This window comes from Triturus cristatus, chromosome 1_1, assembly GCF_964204655.1.
Source record: "Triturus cristatus chromosome 1_1, aTriCri1.1, whole genome shotgun sequence".
Taxonomy (NCBI): domain Eukaryota; kingdom Metazoa; phylum Chordata; class Amphibia; order Caudata; family Salamandridae; genus Triturus; species Triturus cristatus.
This window is the reverse complement of record NC_140579.1, coordinates 842,631,281-842,656,328: the sequence shown is the minus strand read 5'-3', so window position 1 is coordinate 842,656,328 and position 25,048 is coordinate 842,631,281.

Genomic DNA, 25,048 nt, shown 5'->3' with positions numbered 1-25,048 from the left:
CCACCTCTCTTCACCCTAGCACCTACAACCAATCTTCACCCCAGCACCTACAACCTCTCTTCCTCCCAGCACTTACCGCCTCTCTTCACTCGTTCACCCCAGCACCTACCACATCTCTTCACCCCAGTACCTACCACCTCTCTTCACCCCAGCACCTACCGCCTCTCTTCACCCCAGCACCTACCACCTCTCTTCACCCTAGCACCTACCGCCTCTCTTCACCCGTTCACCCCAGCACCTACTGCCTCTCTTCAACCGTTCACCCCAGCACCTACCACCTCTCTTCACCCCAGCACCCTCCACATCTCTTCACCCCAGCACCTACCACCTATCTTCAGCCCAGCACCTACCACCTCTCTTCACCCCAGCCCCTACCACCTCTCTTCACCCCAAGTACCTACCACATCTCTTCACCCCAGCACCTACCACCTCTCTTCACCCCAGCACCTAACACCTCTCTTCACCCTAGCACCTACAACCAATCTTCACCCCAGCACCTACAACCTCTCTTCATCCCAGCACTTACCGCCTCTCTTCACTCGTTCACCCCAGCACCTACCACATCTCTTCACGCCAGCACCTACCACCTCTCTTCACCCCAGCACCTACCACCTCTCTTCACCCCAGCACCTACCACCTCTCTTCACCCCAGCACCTACCACCTCTCTTCACCCCAGCACCTACTGCCTCTCTTCAACCGTTCACCCCAGCACCTACCACCTCTCTTCACCCCAGCACCCTCCACCTCTCTTCACCCCAAGTACCTACTACCTCTCTTCACCCCAGCACCTACCACCTCTCTTCACCCCAGCACCTACCACCTCTCTTCACCCCAGCACCTACCACCTCTCTTCACCCCAGAACCTACCACCTCTCTTCTCCCCAGCACCTACCACCTCTCTTCACCCCAGCACCTACAACCTCTCTTCACCTCAGCACCTACCTCCTCTCTTCACTCGTTCACCCCAGAACCTACCACATCTCTTCACCCCAGCACCTACCACCTGTCTTCACCCTAGCACCTCTCTTCAACTCAGAACCTACCACCTCTCTTCACCCCAGCACCTACCACCTCTCTTCACCCCAGCACCTACCACCTCTCTTCACCCCAACTCCTACCGCCTCTCTTCACCCCAACTCCTACCGCCTCTCTTCACCCCAGCACCTACCGCCTCTCTTCAACCTAGCACCTACCGCCTCTCTTGACCCGTTCACCCCAGCACCTACCACCTCTCTTCACCCCAGCACCTACAACCTCTATTCACCCCACCACCTACCGCCTCTCTTCACTCGTTCACCCCAGCACCTACCACCTCTCTTCACCCCAGCACCTACCACCTCTCTTCACCCCAGCACCTACCACCTCTCTTCACCCCAGCACCTACCACCTCTCTTCACCCCAACACCTACCACCCCTCATCAGCCCAGCACCTACCACCCCTCATCACCCCAGCACCTACCGCCTCACTTCACTCTTTCACCCCAGCACCTACCACCTCTCTTCACCCCAGCACCTACCACCTCTCTTCACCCAAGCACCACTCTTCACCCCAGCACCTACCACCTCCCTTCACCCCAGCACCTACTGCCTCTATTCACCCATTCTCCCCAACACCTACCACCTCTCAACACCCCAGCACCTACCACCTCTCAACACCCCAGCACCTACCACCTCTCTTCACCCCAAGTACCTACCACCTCTCTTCACCCCAAGTACCTACCACCTCTCTTCACTCCAGCACCTACCGCCTCTCTTCACACCAGCACCTACCACCTCTCTTCACCCCAGCACCTACAACCTAACTTCACCCCAGCACCTACTGCCTCTCTTCACTCGTTCGCCCCAGAACCTACTAAATCTCTTCACCCCAGCACCTACCACCTACCACCTCTCTTTACTGCAGAACCTACCACATATCTTCAACCCAGCCCCTACCACCTCTCTTCACACCAGCACCTACCACCTCTCTTCACCCCAGCACCTACAACCTCTCTTCACCTCAACACCTACCTCCTCTCTTCACTCGTTCACCCCAGAACCTACTAAATCTCTTCACCCCAGCACCTATCACCTCTCTTCACCCTAGCACCTCTCTTCAACCCAGCACCTACCACCTCTCTTCACCCCAGTACCTACTGCCTCTCTTCACCCATTCACCCCAACACCTACCACCTCTCAACACCCCAGCACCTACCACCTCTCAACACCCCAGCACCTACCATCTCTCTTCACCCCAGCACCTACCGCCTCTCTTCACCCCAGCACCTACCGCCTCTCTTCACCGCAGCACCTGCCGCCTTTCATCACCCGTTCACCCCAGCACCTTCCACCTCCCTTCTCCCCAGCACCTACCACCTCTCTTCACCCAGCACCTACCGCCTCTCTTCACCCGTTCACCCTAGCACCTACCACCTCTCTTCACCCCAGCACCTATGACCTCTCTTCACCCCAGCACCTACTGCCTCTCTTCAACCGTTCACCCCAGCACCTACCACCTCTCTTCACCCCAGCACCCTCCACCTCTCTTCACCCCAAGTACCTACCACCTCTCTTCACCCCAGCACCTACCACCTATCTTCAGCCCAGCACCTACCACCTCTCTTCACCCCAGCCCCTACCACCTCTCTTCACCCTAGCACCTACAACCAATCTTCACCCCAGCACCTACAACCTCTCTTCATCCCAGCACTTACCGCCTCTCTTCACTCGTTCACCCCAGCACCTACCACATCTCTTCACCCCAGTACCTACCACCTCTCTTCACCCCAGCACCTACCACCTCTCTTCACCCCAGCACCTACCGCCTCTCTTCACCCCAGCACCTACCACCTCTCTTCACCCTAGCACCTACCGCCTCTCTTCACCCGTTCACCCCAGCACCTACTGCCTCTCTTCAACCGTTCACCCCAGCACCTACCACCTCTCTTCACCCCAGCACCCTCCACATCTCTTCACCCCAAGTACCTACCACCTCTCTTCACCCCAGCACCTACCACCTATCTTCAGCCCAGCACCTACCACCTCTCTTCACCCCAGCCCCTACCACCTCTCTTCACCCCAAGTACCTACCACATCTCTTCACCCCAGCACCTACCACCTCTCTTCACCCCAGCACCTAACACCTCTCTTCACCCTAGCACCTACAACCAATCTTCACCCCAGCACCTACAACCTCTCTTCATCCCAGCACTTACCGCCTCTCTTCACTCGTTCACCCCAGCACCTACCACATCTCTTCACCCCAGCACCTACCACCTCTCTTCACCCCAGCACCTACCACCTCTCTTCACCCCAGCACCTACCACCTCTCTTCACCCCAGCACCTACCACCTCTCTTCACCCCAGCACCTACTGCCTCTCTTCAACCGTTCACCCCAGCACCTACCACCTCTCTTCACCCCAGCACCCTCCACCTCTCTTCACCCCAAGTACCTACTACCTCTCTTCACCCCAGCACCTACCACCTCTCTTCACCCCAGCACCTACCACCTCTCTTCACCCCAGCACCTACCACCTCTCTTCACCCCAGAACCTACCACCTCTCTTCTCCCCAGCACCTACCACCTCTCTTCACCCCAGCACCTACAACCTCTCTTCACCTCAGCACCTACCTCCTCTCTTCACTCGTTCACCCCAGAACCTACCACATCTCTTCACCCCAGCACCTACCACCTGTCTTCACCCTAGCACCTCTCTTCAACTCAGAACCTACCACCTCTCTTCACCCCAGCACCTACCACCTCTCTTCACCCCAGCACCTACCACCTCTCTTCACCCCAACTCCTACCGCCTCTCTTCACCCCAACTCCTACCACCTCTCTTCACCCCAGCACCTACCGCCTCTCTTCAACCTAGCACCTACCGCCTCTCTTGACCCGTTCACCCCAGCACCTACCACCTCTCTTCACCCCAGCACCTACAACCTCTCTTCACCCCACCACCTACCGCCTCTCTTCACTCGTTCACCCCAGCACCTACCACCTCTCTTCACCCCAGCACCTACCACCTCTCTTCACCCCAGCACCTACCACCTCTCTTCACCCCAGCACCTACCACCTCTCTTCACCCCAACACCTACCACCCCTCATCAGCCCAGCACCTACCACCCCTCATCACCCCAGCACCTACCGCCTCACTTCACTCTTTCACCCCAGCACCTACCACCTCTCTTCACCCCAGCACCTACCACCTCTCTTCACCCAAGCACCACTCTTCACCCCAGCACCTACCACCTCCCTTCACCCCAGCACCTACTGCCTCTATTCACCCATTCTCCCCAACACCTACCACCTCTCAACACCCCAGCACCTACCACCTCTCAACACCCCAGCACCTACCACCTCTCTTCACCCCAAGTACCTACCACCTCTCTTCACCCCAAGTACCTACCACCTCTCTTCACCCCAGCACCTACCGCCTCTCTTCACACCAGCACCTACCACCTCTCTTCACCCCAGCACCTACAACCTAACTTCACCCCAGCACCTACTGCCTCTCTTCACTCGTTCGCCCCAGAACCTACTAAATCTCTTCACCCCAGCACCTACCACCTACCACCTCTCTTTACCGCAGAACCTACCACATATCTTCAACCCAGCCCCTACCACCTCTCTTCACACCAGCACCTACCACCTCTCTTCACCCCAGCACCTACAACCTCTCTTCACCTCAACACCTACCTCCTCTCTTCACTCGTTCACCCCAGAACCTACTAAATCTCTTCACCCCAGCACCTATCACCTCTCTTCACCCTAGCACCTCTCTTCAACCCAGCACCTACCACCTCTCTTCACCCCAGTACCTACTGCCTCTCTTCACCCATTCACCCCAACACCTACCACCTCTCAACACCCCAGCACCTACCACCTCTCAACACCCCAGCACCTACCATCTCTCTTCACCCCAGCACCTACCGCCTCTCTTCACCCCAGCACCTACCGCCTCTCTTCACCGCAGCACCTGCCGCCTTTCATCACCCGTTCACCCCAGCACCTTCCACCTCCCTTCTCCCCAGCACCTACCACCTCTCTTCACCCAGCACCTACCGCCTCTCTTCACCCGTTCACCCTAGCACCTACCACCTCTCTTCACCCCAGCACCTATGACCTCTCTTCACCCCAGCACCTACTGCCTCTCTTCAACCGTTCACCCCAGCACCTACCACCTCTCTTCACCCCAGCACCCTCCACCTCTCTTCACCCCAAGTACCTACCACCTCTCTTCACCCCAGCACCTACCACCTATCTTCAGCCCAGCACCTACCACCTCTCTTCACCCCAGCCCCTACCACCTCTCTTCACCCTAGCACCTACAACCAATCTTCACCCCAGCACCTACAACCTCTCTTCATCCCAGCACTTACCGCCTCTCTTCACTCGTTCACCCCAGCACCTACCACATCTCTTCACCCCAGTACCTACCACCTCTCTTCACCCCAGCACCTACCACCTCTCTTCACCCCAGCACCTACCGCCTCTCTTCACCCCAGCACCTACCACCTCTCTTCACCCTAGCACCTACCGCCTCTCTTCACCCGTTCACCCCAGCACCTACTGCCTCTCTTCAACCGTTCACCCCAGCACCTACCACCTCTCTTCACCCCAGCACCCTCCACATCTCTTCACCCCAAGTACCTACCACCTCTCTTCACCCCAGCACCTACCACCTATCTTCAGCCCAGCACCTACCACCTCTCTTCACCCCAGCCCCTACCACCTCTCTTCACCCCAAGTACCTACCACATCTCTTCACCCCAGCACCTACCACCTCTCTTCACCCCAGCACCTAACACCTCTCTTCACCCTAGCACCTACAACCAATCTTCACCCAAGCACCTACAACCTCTCTTCATCCCAGCACTTACCGCCTCTCTTCACTCGTTCACCCCAGCACCTACCACATCTCTTCACCCCAGCACCTACCACCTCTCTTCACCCCAGCACCTACCACCTCTCTTCACCCCAGCACCTACCACCTCTCTTCACCCCAGCACCTACCACCTCTCTTCACCCCAGCACCTACTGCCTCTCTTCAACCGTTCACCCCAGCACCTACCACCTCTCTTCACCCCAGCACCCTCCACCTCTCTTCACCCCAAGTACCTACTACCTCTCTTCACCCCAGCACCTACCACCTATCTTCAGCCCAGCACCTACCACCTCTCTTCACCCCAGCACCTACCACCTCTCTTCACCCTAGCACCTACAACCAATCTTCACCCCAGCACCTACAACCTCTCTTCATCCCAGCACTTACCGCCTGTCTTCACTCGTTCACCCCAGCACCTACCACATCTCTTCACCCCAGCACCTACCACCTCTCTTCACCCCAGCACCTACCACCTCTCTTCACCCCAGCACCTACCGCCTCTCTTCACCCCAGCACCTACCACCTCACTTCACCCTAGCACCTACCGCCTCTCTTCACCCGTTCACCCTAGCACCTACCACCTCCCTTCACCCCAGCACCTACCACCTCCCTTCACCCCAGCACCTACCACCTTTCTTCACCCAGCACCTACCACCTCTTCACACCTGCACCTACTGCCTCTCTTCACCCGTTCACCCCAGCACCTACCACCTCTCTTCACCCCAGCACCCTCCACCTCTCTTCACCCCAAGTACCTACCACCTCTCTTCACCCCAGCACCTACCACCTATCTTCAGCCCAGCACCTACCACCTCTCTTCACCCCAGCACCTACCACCTCTCTTCACCCTAGCACCTACAACCAATCTTCACCCCAGCACCTACAACCTCTCTTCACCCTAGCACCTACAACCAATCTTCACCCCAGCACCTACCACCTCTCTTCACCCTGGCACCTACCGCCTTTCTTCACCCGTTCACCCCAGCACCTACCACCTCTCTTCACCCCAGCACCTACCACCTCTCTTCACCCCAGCACCTACCACCTCTCTTCACCCCAGCACCTACCGCCTCTCTTCACCCCAGCACCTACCACCTCTCTTCACCCTAGCACCTACCGCCTCTCTTCACCCGTTCACCCCAGCACCTACCACCTCCCTTCACCCCAGCACCTACCACTTCCCTTCACCCTAGCACCTACCACCTTTCTTCACCCAGCACCTACCTCCTCTTCACACCAGCACCTACCGCCTCTCTTCACCCGTTCACCCCAGCACCTACCACCTCTCTTCACCCCAGCACCTACCACCTCTCTTCACCCCAAGTACCTACCACCTCTAGCACCTACAACCAATCTTCACCCCAGCACCTACAACCTCTCTTCATCCCAGCACTTACCGCCTCTCTTCACTCGTTCACCCCAGCACCTACCACATCTCTTCAACCCAGCACCTACCACCTCTCTCCACCCCAGCACCTACCACCTCTCTTCACCCCAGCACCTACCACCTGTCTTCACCCCAGCACCTACCGCCTCTCTTCACCCCAGCACCTACCACCTCTCTTCAACCTAGCACCTACCGCCTCTCTTCACCCATTCACCCCAGGAGCTACCACCTCCCTTCACCCCAGCACCTACCACCTCCCTTGACCCCAGCATCTACCACCTTTCTTCACCCAGCACTTACCACCTCTTCACACCAGCACCTACCGCCTCTCTTCAACCGTTCACCCCAGCACCTACCACCTCTCTTCACCCCAGCACCCTCCACCTCTCTTCACCCCAAGTACCTACCACCTCTCTTCACCCCAGCACCTACCACCTATCTTCAGCCCAGCACCTACCACCTCTCTTCACCCCAGCCCCTACCACCTCTCTTCACCCTAGCACCTACAACCAATCTTCACCCCAGCACCTACAACCTCTCTTCATCCCAGCACTTACCGCCTCTCTTCACTCGTTCACCCCAGCACCTACCACATCTCTTCACCCCAGTACCTACCACCTCTCTTCACCCCAGCACCTACCACCTCTCTTCACCCCAGCACCTACCGCCTCTCTTCACCCCAGCACCTACCACCTCTCTTCACCCTAGCACCTACCGCCTCTCTTCACCCGTTCACCCCAGCACCTACTGCCTCTCTTCAACCGTTCACCCCAGCACCTACCACCTCTCTTCACCCCAGCACCCTCCACATCTCTTCACCCCAAATACCTACCACCTCTCTTCACCCCAGCACCTACCACCTATCTTCAGCCCAGCACCTACCACCTCTCTTCACCCCAGCCCCTACCACCTATCTTCACCCCAAGTACCTACCACATCTCTTCACCCCAGCACCTACCACCTCTCTTCACCCCAGCACCTAACACCTCTCTTCACCCTAGCACCTACAACCAATCTTCACCCCAGCACCTACAACCTCTCTTCATCCCAGCACTTACCGCCTCTCTTCACTCGTTCACCCCAGCACCTACCACATCTCTTCACCCCAGCACCTACCACCTCTCTTCACCCCAGCACCTACCACCTCTCTTCACCCCAGCACCTACCACCTCTCTTCACCCCAGCACCTACCACCTCTCTTCACCCCAGCACCTACTGCCTCTCTTCAACCGTTCACCCCAGCACCTACCACCTCTCTTCACCCCAGCACCCTCCACCTCTCTTCACCCCAAGTACCTACTACCTCTCTTCACCCCAGCACCTACCACCTCTCTTCACCCCAGCACCTACCACCTCTCTTCACCCCAGCACCTACCACCTCTCTTCACCCCAGAACCTACCACCTCTCTTCTCCCCAGCACCTACCACCTCTCTTCACCCCAGCACCTACAACCTCTCTTCACCTCAGCACCTACCTCCTCTCTTCACTCGTTCACCCCAGAACCTACCACATCTCTTCACCCCAGCACCTACCACCTGTCTTCACCCTAGCACCTCTCTTCAACTCAGAACCTACCACCTCTCTTCACCCCAGCACCTACCACCTCTCTTCACCCCAGCACCTACCACCTCTCTTCACCCCAACTCCTACCGCCTCTCTTCACCCCAACTCCTACCACCTCTCTTCACCCCAGCACCTACCGCCTCTCTTCAACCTAGCACCTACCGCCTCTCTTGACCCGTTCACCCCAGCACCTACCACCTCTCTTCACCCCAGCACCTACAACCTCTCTTCACCCCACCACCTACCGCCTCTCTTCACTCGTTCACCCCAGCACCTACCACCTCTCTTCACCCCAGCACCTACCACCTCTCTTCACCCCAGCACCTACCACCTCTCTTCACCCCAGCACCTACCACCTCTCTTCACCCCAACACCTACCACCCCTCATCAGCCCAGCACCTACCACCCCTCATCACCCCAGCACCTACCGCCTCACTTCACTCTTTCACCCCAGCACCTACCACCTCTCTTCACCCCAGCACCTACCACCTCTCTTCACCCAAGCACCACTCTTCACCCCAGCACCTACTGCCTCTATTCACCCATTCTCCCCAACACCTACCACCTCTCAACACCCCAGCACCTACCACCTCTCAACACCCCAGCACCTACCACCTCTCTTCACCCCAAGTACCTACCACCTCTCTTCACCCCAAGTACCTACCACCTCTCTTCACCCCAGCACCTACCGCCTCTCTTCACACCAGCACCTACCACCTCTCTTCACCCCAGCACCTACAACCTAACTTCACCCCAGCACCTACTGCCTCTCTTCACTCGTTCGCCCCAGAACCTACTAAATCTCTTCACCCCAGCACCTACCACCTACCACCTCTCTTTACCGCAGAACCTACCACATATCTTCAACCCAGCCCCTACCACCTCTCTTCACACCAGCACCTACCACCTCTCTTCACCCCAGCACCTACAACCTCTCTTCACCTCAACACCTACCTCCTCTCTTCACTCGTTCACCCCAGAACCTACTAAATCTCTTCACCCCAGCACCTATCACCTCTCTTCACCCTAGCACCTCTCTTCAACCCAGCACCTACCACCTCTCTTCACCCCAGTACCTACTGCCTCTCTTCACCCATTCACCCCAACACCTACCACCTCTCAACACCCCAGCACCTACCACCTCTCAACACCCCAGCACCTACCATCTCTCTTCACCCCAGCACCTACCGCCTCTCTTCACCCCAGCACCTACCGCCTCTCTTCACCGCAGCACCTGCCGCCTTTCATCACCCGTTCACCCCAGCACCTTCCACCTCCCTTCTCCCCAGCACCTACCACCTCTCTTCACCCAGCACCTACCGCCTCTCTTCACCCGTTCACCCTAGCACCTACCACCTCTCTTCACCCCAGCACCTATGACCTCTCTTCACCCCAGCACCTACTGCCTCTCTTCAACCGTTCACCCCAGCACCTACCACCTCTCTTCACCCCAGCACCCTCCACCTCTCTTCACCCCAAGTACCTACCACCTCTCTTCACCCCAGCACCTACCACCTATCTTCAGCCCAGCACCTACCACCTCTCTTCACCCCAGCCCCTACCACCTCTCTTCACCCTAGCACCTACAACCAATCTTCACCCCAGCACCTACAACCTCTCTTCATCCCAGCACTTACCGCCTCTCTTCACTCGTTCACCCCAGCACCTACCACATCTCTTCACCCCAGTACCTACCACCTCTCTTCACCCCAGCACCTACCACCTCTCTTCACCCCAGCACCTACCGCCTCTCTTCACCCCAGCACCTACCACCTCTCTTCACCCTAGCACCTACCGCCTCTCTTCACCCGTTCACCCCAGCACCTACTGCCTCTCTTCAACCGTTCACCCCAGCACCTACCACCTCTCTTCACCCCAGCACCCTCCACATCTCTTCACCCCAAGTACCTACCACCTCTCTTCACCCCAGCACCTACCACCTATCTTCAGCCCAGCACCTACCACCTCTCTTCACCCCAGCCCCTACCACCTCTCTTCACCCCAAGTACCTACCACATCTCTTCACCCCAGCACCTACCACCTCTCTTCACCCCAGCACCTAACACCTCTCTTCACCCTAGCACCTACAACCAATCTTCACCCCAGCACCTACAACCTCTCTTCATCCCAGCACTTACCGCCTCTCTTCACTCGTTCACCCCAGCACCTACCACATCTCTTCACCCCAGCACCTACCACCTCTCTTCACCCCAGCACCTACCACCTCTCTTCACCCCAGCACCTACCACCTCTCTTCACCCCAGCACCTACCACCTCTCTTCACCCCAGCACCTACTGCCTCTCTTCAACTGTTCACCCCAGCACCTACCACCTCTCTTCACCCCAGCACCCTCCACCTCTCTTCACCCCAAGTACCTACTACCTCTCTTCACCCCAGCACCTACCACCTATCTTCAGCCCAGCACCTACCACCTCTCTTCACCCCAGCACCTACCACCTCTCTTCACCCTAGCACCTACAACCAATCTTCACCCCAGCACCTACAACCTCTCTTCATCCCAGCACTTACCGCCTCTCTTCACTCGTTCACCCCAGCACCTACCACATCTCTTCACCCCAGCACCTACCACCTCTCTTCACCCCAGCACCTACCACCTCTCTTCACCCCAGCACCTACCGCCTCTCTTCACCCCAGCACCTACCACCTCACTTCACCCTAGCACCTACCGCCTCTCTTCACCCGTTCACCCTAGCACCTACCACCTCCCTTCACCCCAGCACCTACCACCTCCCTTCACCCCAGCACCTACCACCTTTCTTCACCCAGCACCTACCACCTCTTCACACCAGCACCTACTGCCTCTCTTCACCCGTTCACCCCAGCACCTACCACCTCTCTTCACCCCAGCACCCTCCACCTCTCTTCACCCCAAGTACCTACCACCTCTCTTCACCCCAGCACCTACCACCTATCTTCAGCCCAGCACCTACCACCTCTCTTCACCCCAGCACCTACCACCTCTCTTCACCCTAGCACCTACAACCAATCTTCACCCCAGCACCTACAGCCTCTCTTCACCCTAGCACCTACAACCAATCTTCACCCCAGCACCTACCACCTCTCTTCACCCTGGCACCTACCGCCTTTCTTCACCCGTTCACCCCAGCACCTACCACCTCTCTTCACCCCAGCACCTACCACCTCTCTTCACCCCAGCACCTACCACCTCTCTTCACCCCAGCACCTACCGCCTCTCTTCACCCCAGCACCTACCACCTCTCTTCACCCTAGCACCTACCGCCTCTCTTCACCCGTTCACCCCAGCACCTACCACCTCCCTTCACCCCAGCACCTACCACTTCCCTTCACCCTAGCACCTACCACCTTTCTTCACCCAGCACCTACCTCCTCTTCACACCAGCACCTACCGCCTCTCTTCACCCGTTCACCCCAGCACCTACCACCTCTCTTCACCCCAGCACCTACCACCTCTCTTCACCCCAAGTACCTACCACCTCTAGCACCTACAACCAATCTTCACCCCAGCACCTACAACCTCTCTTCATCCCAGCACTTACCGCCTCTCTTCACTCGTTCACCCCAGCACCTACCACATCTCTTCAACCCAGCACCTACCACCTCTCTCCACCCCAGCACCTACCACCTCTCTTCACCCCAGCACCTACCACCTGTCTTCACCCCAGCACCTACCGCCTCTCTTCACCCCAGCACCTACCACCTCTCTTCAACCTAGCACCTACCGCCTCTCTTCACCCATTCACCCCAGGAGCTACCACCTCCCTTCACCCCAGCACCTACCACCTCCCTTGACCCCAGCATCTACCACCTTTCTTCACCCAGCACTTACCACCTCTTCACACCAGCACCTACCGCCTCTCTTCACCCGTTCACCCCAGCACCTACCACCTCTCTTCACCCCAGCACCTACCACCTCTCTTCACCCCAAGTACCTACCACCTCTCTTCACCCCAGCACCTACCGCCTCTCTTCACCCGTTCACCCCAGCACCTACTGCCTCTCTTCAACCGTTCACCCCAGCACCTACCACCTCTCTTCACCCCAGCACCCTCCACATCTCTTCACCCCAAGTACCTACCACCTCTCTTCACCCCAGCACCTACCACCTATCTTCAGCCCAGCACCTACCACCTCTCTTCACCCCAGCCCCTACCACCTCTCTTCACCCCAAGTACCTACCACATCTCTTCACCCCAGCACCTACCACCTCTCTTCACCCCAGCACCTAACACCTCTCTTCACCCTAGCACCTACAACCAATCTTCACCCCAGCACCTACAACCTCTCTTCATCCCAGCACTTACCGCCTCTCTTCACTCGTTCACCCCAGCACCTACCACATCTCTTCACCCCAGCACCTACCACCTCTCTTCACCCCAGCACCTACCACCTCTCTTCACCCCAGCACCTACCACCTCTCTTCACCCCAGCACCTACCACCTCTCTTCACCCCAGCACCTACTGCCTCTCTTCAACTGTTCACCCCAGCACCTACCACCTCTCTTCACCCCAGCACCCTCCACCTCTCTTCACCCCAAGTACCTACTACCTCTCTTCACCCCAGCACCTACCACCTATCTTCAGCCCAGCACCTACCACCTCTCTTCACCCCAGCACCTACCACCTCTCTTCACCCTAGCACCTACAACCAATCTTCACCCCAGCACCTACAACCTCTCTTCATCCCAGCACTTACCGCCTCTCTTCACTCGTTCACCCCAGCACCTACCACATCTCTTCACCCCAGCACCTACCACCTCTCTTCACCCCAGCACCTACCACCTCTCTTCACCCCAGCACCTACCGCCTCTCTTCACCCCAGCACCTACCACCTCACTTCACCCTAGCACCTACCGCCTCTCTTCACCCGTTCACCCTAGCACCTACCACCTCCCTTCACCCCAGCACCTACCACCTCCCTTCACCCCAGCACCTACCACCTTTCTTCACCCAGCACCTACCACCTCTTCACACCAGCACCTACTGCCTCTCTTCACCCGTTCACCCCAGCACCTACCACCTCTCTTCACCCCAGCACCCTCCACCTCTCTTCACCCCAAGTACCTACCACCTCTCTTCACCCCAGCACCTACCACCTATCTTCAGCCCAGCACCTACCACCTCTCTTCACCCCAGCACCTACCACCTCTCTTCACCCTAGCACCTACAACCAATCTTCACCCCAGCACCTACAGTCTCTCTTCACCCTAGCACCTACAACCAATCTTCACCCCAGCACCTACCACCTCTCTTCACCCTGGCACCTACCGCCTTTCTTCACCCGTTCACCCCAGCACCTACCACCTCTCTTCACCCCAGCACCTACCACCTCTCTTCACCCCAGCACCTACCACCTCTCTTCACCCCAGCACCTACCGCCTCTCTTCACCCCAGCACCTACCGCCTCTCTTCACCCCAGCACCTACCACCTCTCTTCACCCTAGCACCTACCGCCTCTCTTCACCCGTTCACCCCAGCACCTACCACCTCCCTTCACCCCAGCACCTACCACTTCCCTTCACCCTAGCACCTACCACCTTTCTTCACCCAGCACCTACCTCCTCTTCACACCAGCACCTACCGCCTCTCTTCACCCGTTCACCCCAGCACCTACCACCTCTCTTCACCCCAGCACCTACCACCTCTCTTCACCCCAAGTACCTACCACCTCTAGCACCTACAACCAATCTTCACCCCAGCACCTACAACCTCTCTTCATCCCAGCACTTACCGCCTCTCTTCACTCGTTCACCCCAGCACCTACCACATCTCTTCAACCCAGCACCTACCACCTCTCTCCACCCCAGCACCTACCACCTCTCTTCACCCCAGCACCTACCACCTGTCTTCACCCCAGCACCTACCGCCTCTCTTCACCCCAGCACCTACCACCTCTCTTCAACCTAGCACCTACCGCCTCTCTTCACCCATTCACCCCAGGAGCTACCACCTCCCTTCACCCCAGCACCTACCACCTCCCTTGACCCCAGCATCTACCACCTTTCTTCACCCAGCACTTACCACCTCTTCACACCAGCACCTACCGCCTCTCTTCACCCGTTCACCCCAGCACCTACCACCTCTCTTCACCCCAGCACCTACCACCTCTCTTCACCCCAAGTACCTACCACCTCTCTTCACCCCAGCACCTACCACCTCTCTTCACCCCAGCACCTACCACCTCTCTTCACCCCAGCACCTACCACCTCTCTTCACCCCAGCACCTACGGTCTCTCTTCACACCAGCACCTACGGCCTCTCTTCACTCGCTCACCCCAGCACCTACCACATCTCTTCACCCCAGCACCTACCACCTCTCTTCACCCCAGCACCTACCACCTCTCTTCACCCCAGCACCTACCACCTCTCTTCAGTCGTTCACCCCAGCACCTACCACCTATCTTCACCCCAGCACCTACCACCTCTCTTCACCCTAGCACCTCTCTTGACCCCAGCACCTACCACCTCTCTTCACCCCAGCACCTACTGCCTATCTTCACCCATTCACCCCAACACCTACCACCTCTCAACACCCCAGCCCCTACCACCTCTCAATACCCCAGCGCCTACCATCTCTCTTCTCCCCAAGTACCTACCACCTCTCTTCACCCCAAGTACGTACAACCTTTCTTCACCCCAGCACCTACCGCCTCTCTTCTCCCCAGCACCTACCACCTCTCATCACCCCAGCACATATCACCTCTCTTCACCCCAGCACTTACCGCCTCTCTTCACCCCAGCACCTACCGCCTACCTTCACCCCAGCACCTACCGCCTCTCTGCACCCCAGCACCTATCACCTCTCCTCACCCTAGCACCTACCACCTCTCTTCACCACAGAACCTACCACATCTCTTCACCCCAGCACCTACCACCTCTCTTCACCCCAGCACCTACCACCTCTCTTCACCCCAGCACCTACCACCTCTCTTCACCCCAGAACCTACCACCTCTCTTCTCCCCAGCACCTACCACCTCTCTTCACCCCAGCACCTACAACCTCTCTTCACCTCAGCACCTACCTCCTCTCTTCACTCGTTCACCCCAGAACCTACCACATCTCTTCACCCCAGCACCTACCACCTGTCTTCACCCTAGCACCTCTCTTCAACTCAGAACCTACCACCTCTCTTCACCCCAGCACCTACCACCTCTCTTCACCCCAGCACCTACCACCTCTCTTCACCCCAACTCCTACCGCCTCTCTTCACCCCAACTCCTACCGCCTCTCTTCACCCCAGCACCTACCGCCTCTCTTCAACCTAGCACCTACCGCCTCTCTTGACCAGTTCACCCCAGCACCTACCACCTCTCTTCACCCCAGCACCTACAACCTCTCTTCACCCCACCACCTACCGCCTCTCTTCACTCGTTCACCCCAGCACCTACCACCTCTCTTCACCCCAGCACCTACCACCTCTCTTCACCCCAGCACCTACCACCTCTCTTCACCCCAGCACCTACCACCCCTCATCAGCCCAGCACCTACCACCCCTCATCACCCCAGCACCTACCGCCTCACTTCACTCTTTCACCCCAGCACCTACCACCTCTCTTCACCCCAGCACCTACCACCTCTCTTCACCCAAGCACCACTCTTCACCCCAGCACCTACCACCTCTCTTCACCCCAGCACCTACTGCCTCTATTCACCCATTCTCCCCAACACCTACCACCTCTCAACACCCCAGAACCTACCACCTCTCAACACCCCAGCACCTACCACCTCTCTTCACCCCAAGTACCTACCACCTCTCTTCACCCCAAGTACCTACCACCTCCCTTCACCCCAGCACCTACCACTTCCCTTCACCCTAGCACCTACCACCTTTCTTCACCCAGCACCTACCTCCTCTTCACACCAGCACCTACCGCCTCTCTTCACCCGTTCACCCCAGCACCTACCACCTCTCTTCACCCCAGCACCTACCACCTCTCTTCACCCCAGCACCTACCACCTCTCTTCACCCCAGCACCTACCACCTCTCTTCACCCCAACACCTACCACCCCTCATCAGCCCAGCACCTACCACCCCTCATCACCCCAGCACCTACCGCCTCACTTCACTCTTTCACCCCAGCACCTACCACCTCTCTTCACCCCAGCACCTACCACCTCTCTTCACCCAAGCACCACTCTTCACCCCAGCACCTACCACCTCTCTTCACCCCAGCACCTACTGCCTCTATTCACCCATTCTCCCCAACACCTACCACCTCTCAACACCCCAGCACCTACCACCTCTCAACACCCCAGCACCTACCACCTCTCTTCACCCCAAGTACCTACCACCTCTCTTCACCCCAAGTACCTACCACCTCCCTTCACCCCAGCACCTACCACTTCCCTTCACCCTAGCACCTACCACCTTTCTTCACCCAGCACCTACCTCCTCTTCACACCAGCACCTACCGCCTCTCTTCACCCGTTCACCCCAGCACCTACCACCTCTCTTCACCCCAGCACCTACCACCTCTCTTCACCCCAAGTACCTACCACCTCTAGCACCTACAACCAATCTTCACCCCAGCACCTACAACCTCTCTTCATCCCAGCACTTACCGCCTCTCTTCACTCGTTCACCCCAGCACCTACCACATCTCTTCACCCCAGCACCTACCACCTCTCTTCACCCCAGCACCTACCACCTCTCTTCACCCCAGCATCTACCACCTGTCTTCACCCCAGCACCTACCGCCTCTCTTCACCCCAGCACCTACCACCTCTCTTCAACCTAGCACCTACCGCCTCTCTTCACCCATTCACCCCAGGAGCTACCACCTCCCTTCACCCCAGCACCTACCACCTCCCTTGACCCCAGCATCTACCACCTTTCTTCACCCAGCACTTACCACCTCTTCACACCAGCACCTACCGCCTCTCTTCACCCGTTCACCCCAGCACCTACCACCTCTCTTCACCCCAGCACCTACCACCTCTCTTCACCCCAAGTACCTACCACCTCTCTTCACCCCAGCACCTACCACCTCTCTTCACCCCAGCACCTACCACCTCTCTTCACCCCAGCACCTACAACCTCTCTTCACCCCAGCACCTACCACCTCTCTTCACCCCAGCACCTACGGTCTCTCTTCACACCAGCACTTACGGCCTCTCTTCACTCGCTCACCCCAGCACCTACCACATCTCTTCACCCCAGCACCTACCACCTCTCTTCACCCCAGCACCTACCACCTCTCTTCACCCCAGCACCTACCACCTCTCTTCAGTCGTTCACCCCAGCACCTACCACCTATCTTCACCCCAGCACCTACCACCTCTCTTCACCCTAGCACCTCTCTTGACCCCAGCACCTACCACCTCTCTTCACCCTAGCACCTACTGCCTATCTTCACCCATTCACCCCAACACCTACCACCTTTCAACACCCCAGCCCCTACCACCTCTCAATACCCCAGCGCCTACCATCTCTCTTCTCCCCAAGTACCTACCACCTCTCTTCACCCCAAGTACGTACGACCTTTCTTCACCCCAGCACCTACCGCCTCTCTTCTCCCCAGCACCTACCACCTCTCATCACCCCAGCACATATCACCTCTCTTCACCCCAGCACTTACCGCCTCTCTTCACCCCAGCACCTACCGCTTACCTTCACCCCAGCACCTACCGCCTCTCTGCACCCCAGCACCTATCACCTCTCCTCACCCTAGCACCTACCACCTCTCTTCACCACAGAACCTACCACATCTCTTCACCCCAGCACCTACCACCTCTCTTCACCCCAGCACCTACCACCTCTCTTCACCCCAGCACCTACCACCTCTCTTCACCCCAGAACCTACCACCTCTCTTCTCCCCAGCACCTACCACCTCTCTTCAGTCCAGCACCTACAACCTCTCTTCACCTCAGCACCTACCTCCTCTCTTCACTCGTTCACCCCAGAACCTACCACATCTCTTCACCCCAGCACCTACCACCTGTCTTCACCCTAGCACCTCTCTTCAACTCAGAACCTACCACCTCTCTTCACCCCAGCACCTACCACCTCTCTTCACCCCAGCACCTACCACCTCTCTTCACCCCAACTCCTACCGCCTCTCTTCACCCCAACTCCTACCGCCTCTCTTCACCCCAGCACCTACCGCCTCTCTTCAACCTAGCACCTACCGCCTCTCTTGACCCGTTCACCCCAGCACCTACCACCTCTCTTCACCCCAGCACCTACAACCTCTCTTCACCCCACCACCTACCGCCTCTCTTCACTCGTTCACCCCAGCAACTACCACCTCTCTTCACCCCAGCACCTACCACCTCTCTTCACCCCAGCACCTACCACATCTCTTCACCCCAGCACCTACCACCTCTCTTCACCCCAACACCTACCACCCCTCATCAGCCCAGCACCTACCACCCCTCATCACCCCAGCACCTACCGCCTCACTTCACTCTTTCACCCCAGCACCTACCACCTCTCTTCACCCCAGCACCTACCACCTCTCTTCACCCAAGCACCACTCTTCACCCCAGCACCTACCACCTCTCTTCACCCCAGCACCTACTGCCTCTATTCACCCATTCTCCCCAACACCTACCACCTCTCAACACCCCAGCACCTACCACCTCTCAACACCCCAGCACCTACCACCTCTCTTCACCCCAAGTACCTACCACCTCTCTTCACCCCAAGTACCTACCACCTCTCTTCACCCCAGCACCTACCGCCTCTCTTCACACCAGCACCTACCACCTCTCTTCACCCCAGCACCTACAACCTAACTTCACCCCAGCACCTACTGCCTCTCTTCACTCGTTCGCCCCAGAACCTACTAAATCTCTTCACCCCAGCACCTACCACCTACCACCTCTCTTTACCGCAGAACCTACCACATATCTTCAACCCAGCCCCTACCACCTCTCTTCACCCCAGCACCTACCAACTCTCTTCACACCAGCACCTACCACCTCTCTTCACCCCAGCACCTACAACCTCTCTTCACCTCAACACCTACCTCCTCTCTTCACTCGTTCACCCCAGAACCTACTAAATCTCTTCACCCCAGCACCTATCACCTCTCTTCACCCTAGCACCTCTCTTCAACCCAGCACCTACCACCTCTCTTCACCCCAGTACCTATTGCCTCTCTTCACCCATTCACCCCAACACCTACCACCTCTCAACACCCCAGCACCTACCACCTCTCAACACCCCAGCACCTACCACCTCTCTTCACCCCAGCACCTACCGCCTCTCTTCACCCCAGCACCTACCGCCTCTCTTCACCGCAGCACCTGCCGCCTTTCATCACCCGTTCACCCCAGCACCTGCCACCTCCCTTCTACCCAGCACCTACCACCTCTCTTCACCCAGCACCTACCGCCTCTCTTCACCCGTTCACCCTAGCACCTACCACCTCTCTTCACCCCAGCACCTATGACCTCTCTTCACCCCAGCACCTACTGCCTCTCTTCAACCGTTCACCCCAGCACCTACCACCTCTCTTCACCCCAGCACCCTCCACCTCTCTTCACCCCAAGTACCTACCACCTCTCTTCACCCCAGCACCTACCACCTATCTTCAGCCCAGCACCTACCACCTCTCTTCACCCCAGCCCCTACCACCTCTCTTCACCCTAGCACCTACAACCAATCTTCACCCCAGCACCTACAACCTCTCTTCCTCCCAGCACTTACCGCCTCTCTTCACTCGTTCACCCCAGCACCTACCACATCTCTTCACCCCAGTACCTACCACCTCTCTTCACCCCAGCACCTACCACCTCTCTTCACCCCAGCACCTACCGCCTCTCTTCACCCCAGCACCTACCACCTCTCTTCACCCTAGCACCTACCGCCTCTCTTCACCCGTTCACCCCAGCACCTACTGCCTCTCTTCAACCGTTCACCCCAGCACCTACCACCTCTCTTCACCCCAGCACCCTCCACATCTCTTCACCCCAAGTACCTACCACCTCTCTTCACCCCAGCACCTACCACCTATCTTCAGCCCAGCACCTACCACCTCTCTTCAACCCAGCCCCTACCACCTCTCTTCACCTCAAGTACCTACCACATCTCTTCACCCCAGCACCTACCACCTCTCTTCACCCCAGCACCTAACACCTCTCTTCACCCTAGCACCTACAACCAATCCTCACCCCAGCACCTACAACCTCTCTTCATCCCAGCACTTACCGCCTCTCTTCACTCGTTCACCCCAGCACCTACCACATCTCTTCACCCCAGCACCTACCACCTCTTCACCCCAGCACCTACCACCTCTCTTCACCCCAGCACCTACCACCTCTCTTCACCCCAGCACCTACTGCCTCTCTTCAACCGTTCACCCCAGCACCTACCACCTCTCTTCACCCCAGCACCCTCCACCTCTCTTCACCCCAAGTACCTACTACCTCTCTTCACCCCAGCACCTACCACCTATCTTCAGCCCAGCACCTACCACCTCTCTTCACCCCAGCACCTACCACCTCTCTTCACACTAGCACCTACAACCAATCTTCACCCCAGCACCTACAACCTCTCTTCATCCCAGCACTTACCGCCTCTCTTCACTCGTTCACCCCAGCACCTACCACATCTCTTCACCCCAGCACCTACCACCTCTCTTCACCCCAGCACCTACCACCTCTCTTCACCCCAGCACCTACCGCCTCTCTTCACCCCAGCACCTACCACCTCTCTTCACCCTAGCACCTACCGCCTCTCTTCACCCGTTCACCCTAGCACCTACCACCTCCCTTCACCCCAGCACCTACCACCTCCCTTCACCCCAGCACCTACCACCTTTCTTCACCCAGCACCTACCACCTCTTCACACCAGCACCTACCGCCTCTCTTCACCCGTTCACCCCAGCACCTACCACCTCTCTTCACCCCAGCACCTACCACCTCTCTTCACCCCAAGTACCTACCACCTCTCTTCACCACAGCACCTACCACCTATCTTCACCCCAGCACCTAACACCTCTCTTCACCCTAGCACCTACAACCAATCTTCACCCCAGCACCTTCAACCTCTCTTCATCCCAGCACTTACCGCCTCTCTTCACTCGTTCACCCCAGCACCTACCACATCTCTTCACCCCAGCACCTACCACCTCTCTTCACCCCAGCACCTACCACCTCTCTTCACCCAGCACCTACCGCCTCTCTTCATCCCAGCACCTACCGCCTCTCTTCACCCGTTCACCCTAGCACCTACCACCTCTCTTCACCCCAGCACCTACCACCCCTCTTCACCCCAGCACCTACTGCCTCTCTTCAACCGTTCACCCCAGCACCTACCACCTCTCTTCACCCCAGCACCCTCCACCTCTCTTCACCCCAAGTACCTACCACCTCTCTTCACCCCAGCACCTACCACCTATCTTCAGCCCAGCACCTACCACCTCTCTTCACCCCAGCCCCTACCACCTCTCTTCACCCTAGCACCTACAACCAATCTTCACCCCAGCACCTACAACCTCTCTTCATCCCAGCACTTACCGCCTCTCTTCACTCGTTCACCCCAGCACCTACCACATCTCTTCACCCCAGCACCTACCACCTCTCTTCACCCCAGCACCTACCACCTCTCTTCACCCCAGCACCTACCGCCTCTCTTCACCCCAGCACCTACCACCTCTCTTCACCCTAGCACCTACCGCCTCCCTTCACCCCAGCACCTACCACCTTTCTTCACCCAGCACCTACCACCTCTTCACACCAGCACCTACCGCCTCTCTTCACCCCAGCACCTACCACCTCCCTTCACCCCAGCACCTACCACCTTTCTTCACCCAGCACCTACCACCTCTTCACACCAGCACCTACCGCCTCTCTTCACCCGTTCACCCCAGCACCTACCACCTCTCTTCACCCCAGCACCTACCACCTCTCTTCACCCCAGCACCTACCACCTCTCTTCACCCCAAGTACCTACCACCTCTCTTCACCCCAGCACCTACCACCTCTCTTCACCCCAGCACCTAACACCTCTCTTCACCCTAGCACCTACAACCAATCTTCACCCCAGCACCTACCGCCTCTCTTCACCCGTTCACCCCAGCACCTACCACCTCCCTTCAACCCAGCACCTACCGCCTCTCTTCACCCCAGCACCTACCACCTCTCTTCACCCTAGCACCTACCGCCTCTCTTCACCCGTTCACCCCAGCACCTACCACCTCCCTTCACCCCAGCATCTACCACCTCCCTTCACCCCAGCACCTACCACCTTTCTTCACCCAGCACCTACCACCTCTTCACACCAGCACCTACCGCCTCTCTTCACCCGTTCACCCCAGCACCTACCACCTCTCTTCACCCCAGCACCTACCACCTCTCTTCACCCCAAGTACCTACCACCTCTCTTCACCCCAGCACCTACCACCTCTCTTCACCCCAGCACCTATCTCTTCACCCAAGCACCTACCACCTCTCTTCACCCCAGCACCTAACACCTCTCTTCACCCTAGCACCTACAACCAATCTTCACCCCAGCACCTACAACCTCTCTTCATCCCAGCACTTACTGCCTCTCTTCACTCGTTCACCCCAGCACCTACCACATCTCTTCACCCCAGCACCTACCACCTCTCTTCACCCCAGCACCTACCACCTCTCTTCACCCCAGCACCTACCGCCTCTCTTCACCCCAGCACCTACCACCTCTCTTCACCCTAGCACCTACCGCCTTTCTTCACCCGTTCACCCCAGCACCTACCACCTCCCTTCACCCCAGCACCTACCACCTCCCTTCACCCCAGCACCTACCACCTTTCTTCACCCAGCACCTACCACCTCTTCACACCAGCAACTACCGCCTCTCTTCACCCGTTCACTCCAGCACCTACCACCTCTCTTCACCCCAGCACCTACCACCTCTCTTCACCCCAAGTACCTACCACCTCTCTTCACCCCAGCACCTACCACCTCTCTTCACCCCAGCACCTACCACCTCTCTTCACCCCAGCACCTACAACCTCTCTTCACCCCAGCACCTATGGCCTCTCTTCACCCCAGCACCTACGGCCTCTCTTCACTCATTCACCCCAGCACCTACCACATCTCTTCACCCCAGCACCTACCACCTCTCTTCACCCCAGCACCTACCACCTCTCTTCACCCCAGCACCTACCACCTCTCTTCAGTCGTTCACCCCAGCACCTACGACCTCTCTTCACCCCAGCACCTACCACCTCTCTTCACCCTAGCACCTCTCTTCACCCCAGCACCTACCACCTCTCTTCACCCCAGCACCTACTGCCTATCTTCACCCATTCACCCCAACACCTACCACCTCTCAACACCCCAGCACCTACCACCTCTCTTCACCCTAGCACCTACCGCCTCTCTTCACCCGTTCACCCCAGCACCTACCGCCTCTCTTCACCCGTTCACCCCAGCACCTACCACCTCTCTTCACCCCAGCACCTACCACCTCTCTTCACCCCAAGTACCTACCACCTCTCTTCACCCCAGCACCTACCACCTCTCTTCACCCCAGCACCTACAACCTCTCTTCACCCCAGCACCTACAACCTCTCTTCACCCCAGCACCTACGGCCTCTCTTCACCCCAGCACCTACTGCCTCTCTTCAACCGTTCACCCCAGCACCTACCACCTCTCTTCACCCCAGCACCCTCCACCTCTCTTCACCCCAAGTACCTACCACCTCTCTTCACCCCAGCACCTACCACCTATCTTCAGCCCAGCACCTACCACCTCTATTCACCCCAGCACCTACCACCTCTCTTCACCTGACTGCTGACTGCGCAAGTGCCCCCACTTGCCAGTCCCTAAACCTTCCCTTACCTACATATTAGCCACCCCTCTGGTAGGCCCAAGGGCAGGGTGCATTGTAGGCATAAGGTAGGACATGCCCTGATGTGTGTGGCATGTCTTAGTAGTGAATTACAGCCATTTTCGGTTTTCACTATTGAAGGCTACCTGCTCTCCATAGGCCAGAATGGGCTGCTGGAGTCACTACACGCTGTGACCCCAGTGGACTCATAGAGCATGGTAGAATATCAAGTTTAGTATGCCTGAACTCAGAATAACAAAATACTTCTTGTAGTCAAGTTTATTTTAGTATCCTACGGCCTCTCTTTACTCGTTCACCCCAGCACCTACCACATCTCTTCACCCCAGCACCTGCCACCTCTCTTCACCCCAGCACCTACCACCTCTCTTCACCCCAGCACCTACCACCTCTCTTCACCCCAGCACCTACTGCCTCTCTTCACCCGTAAACCCTAGCACCT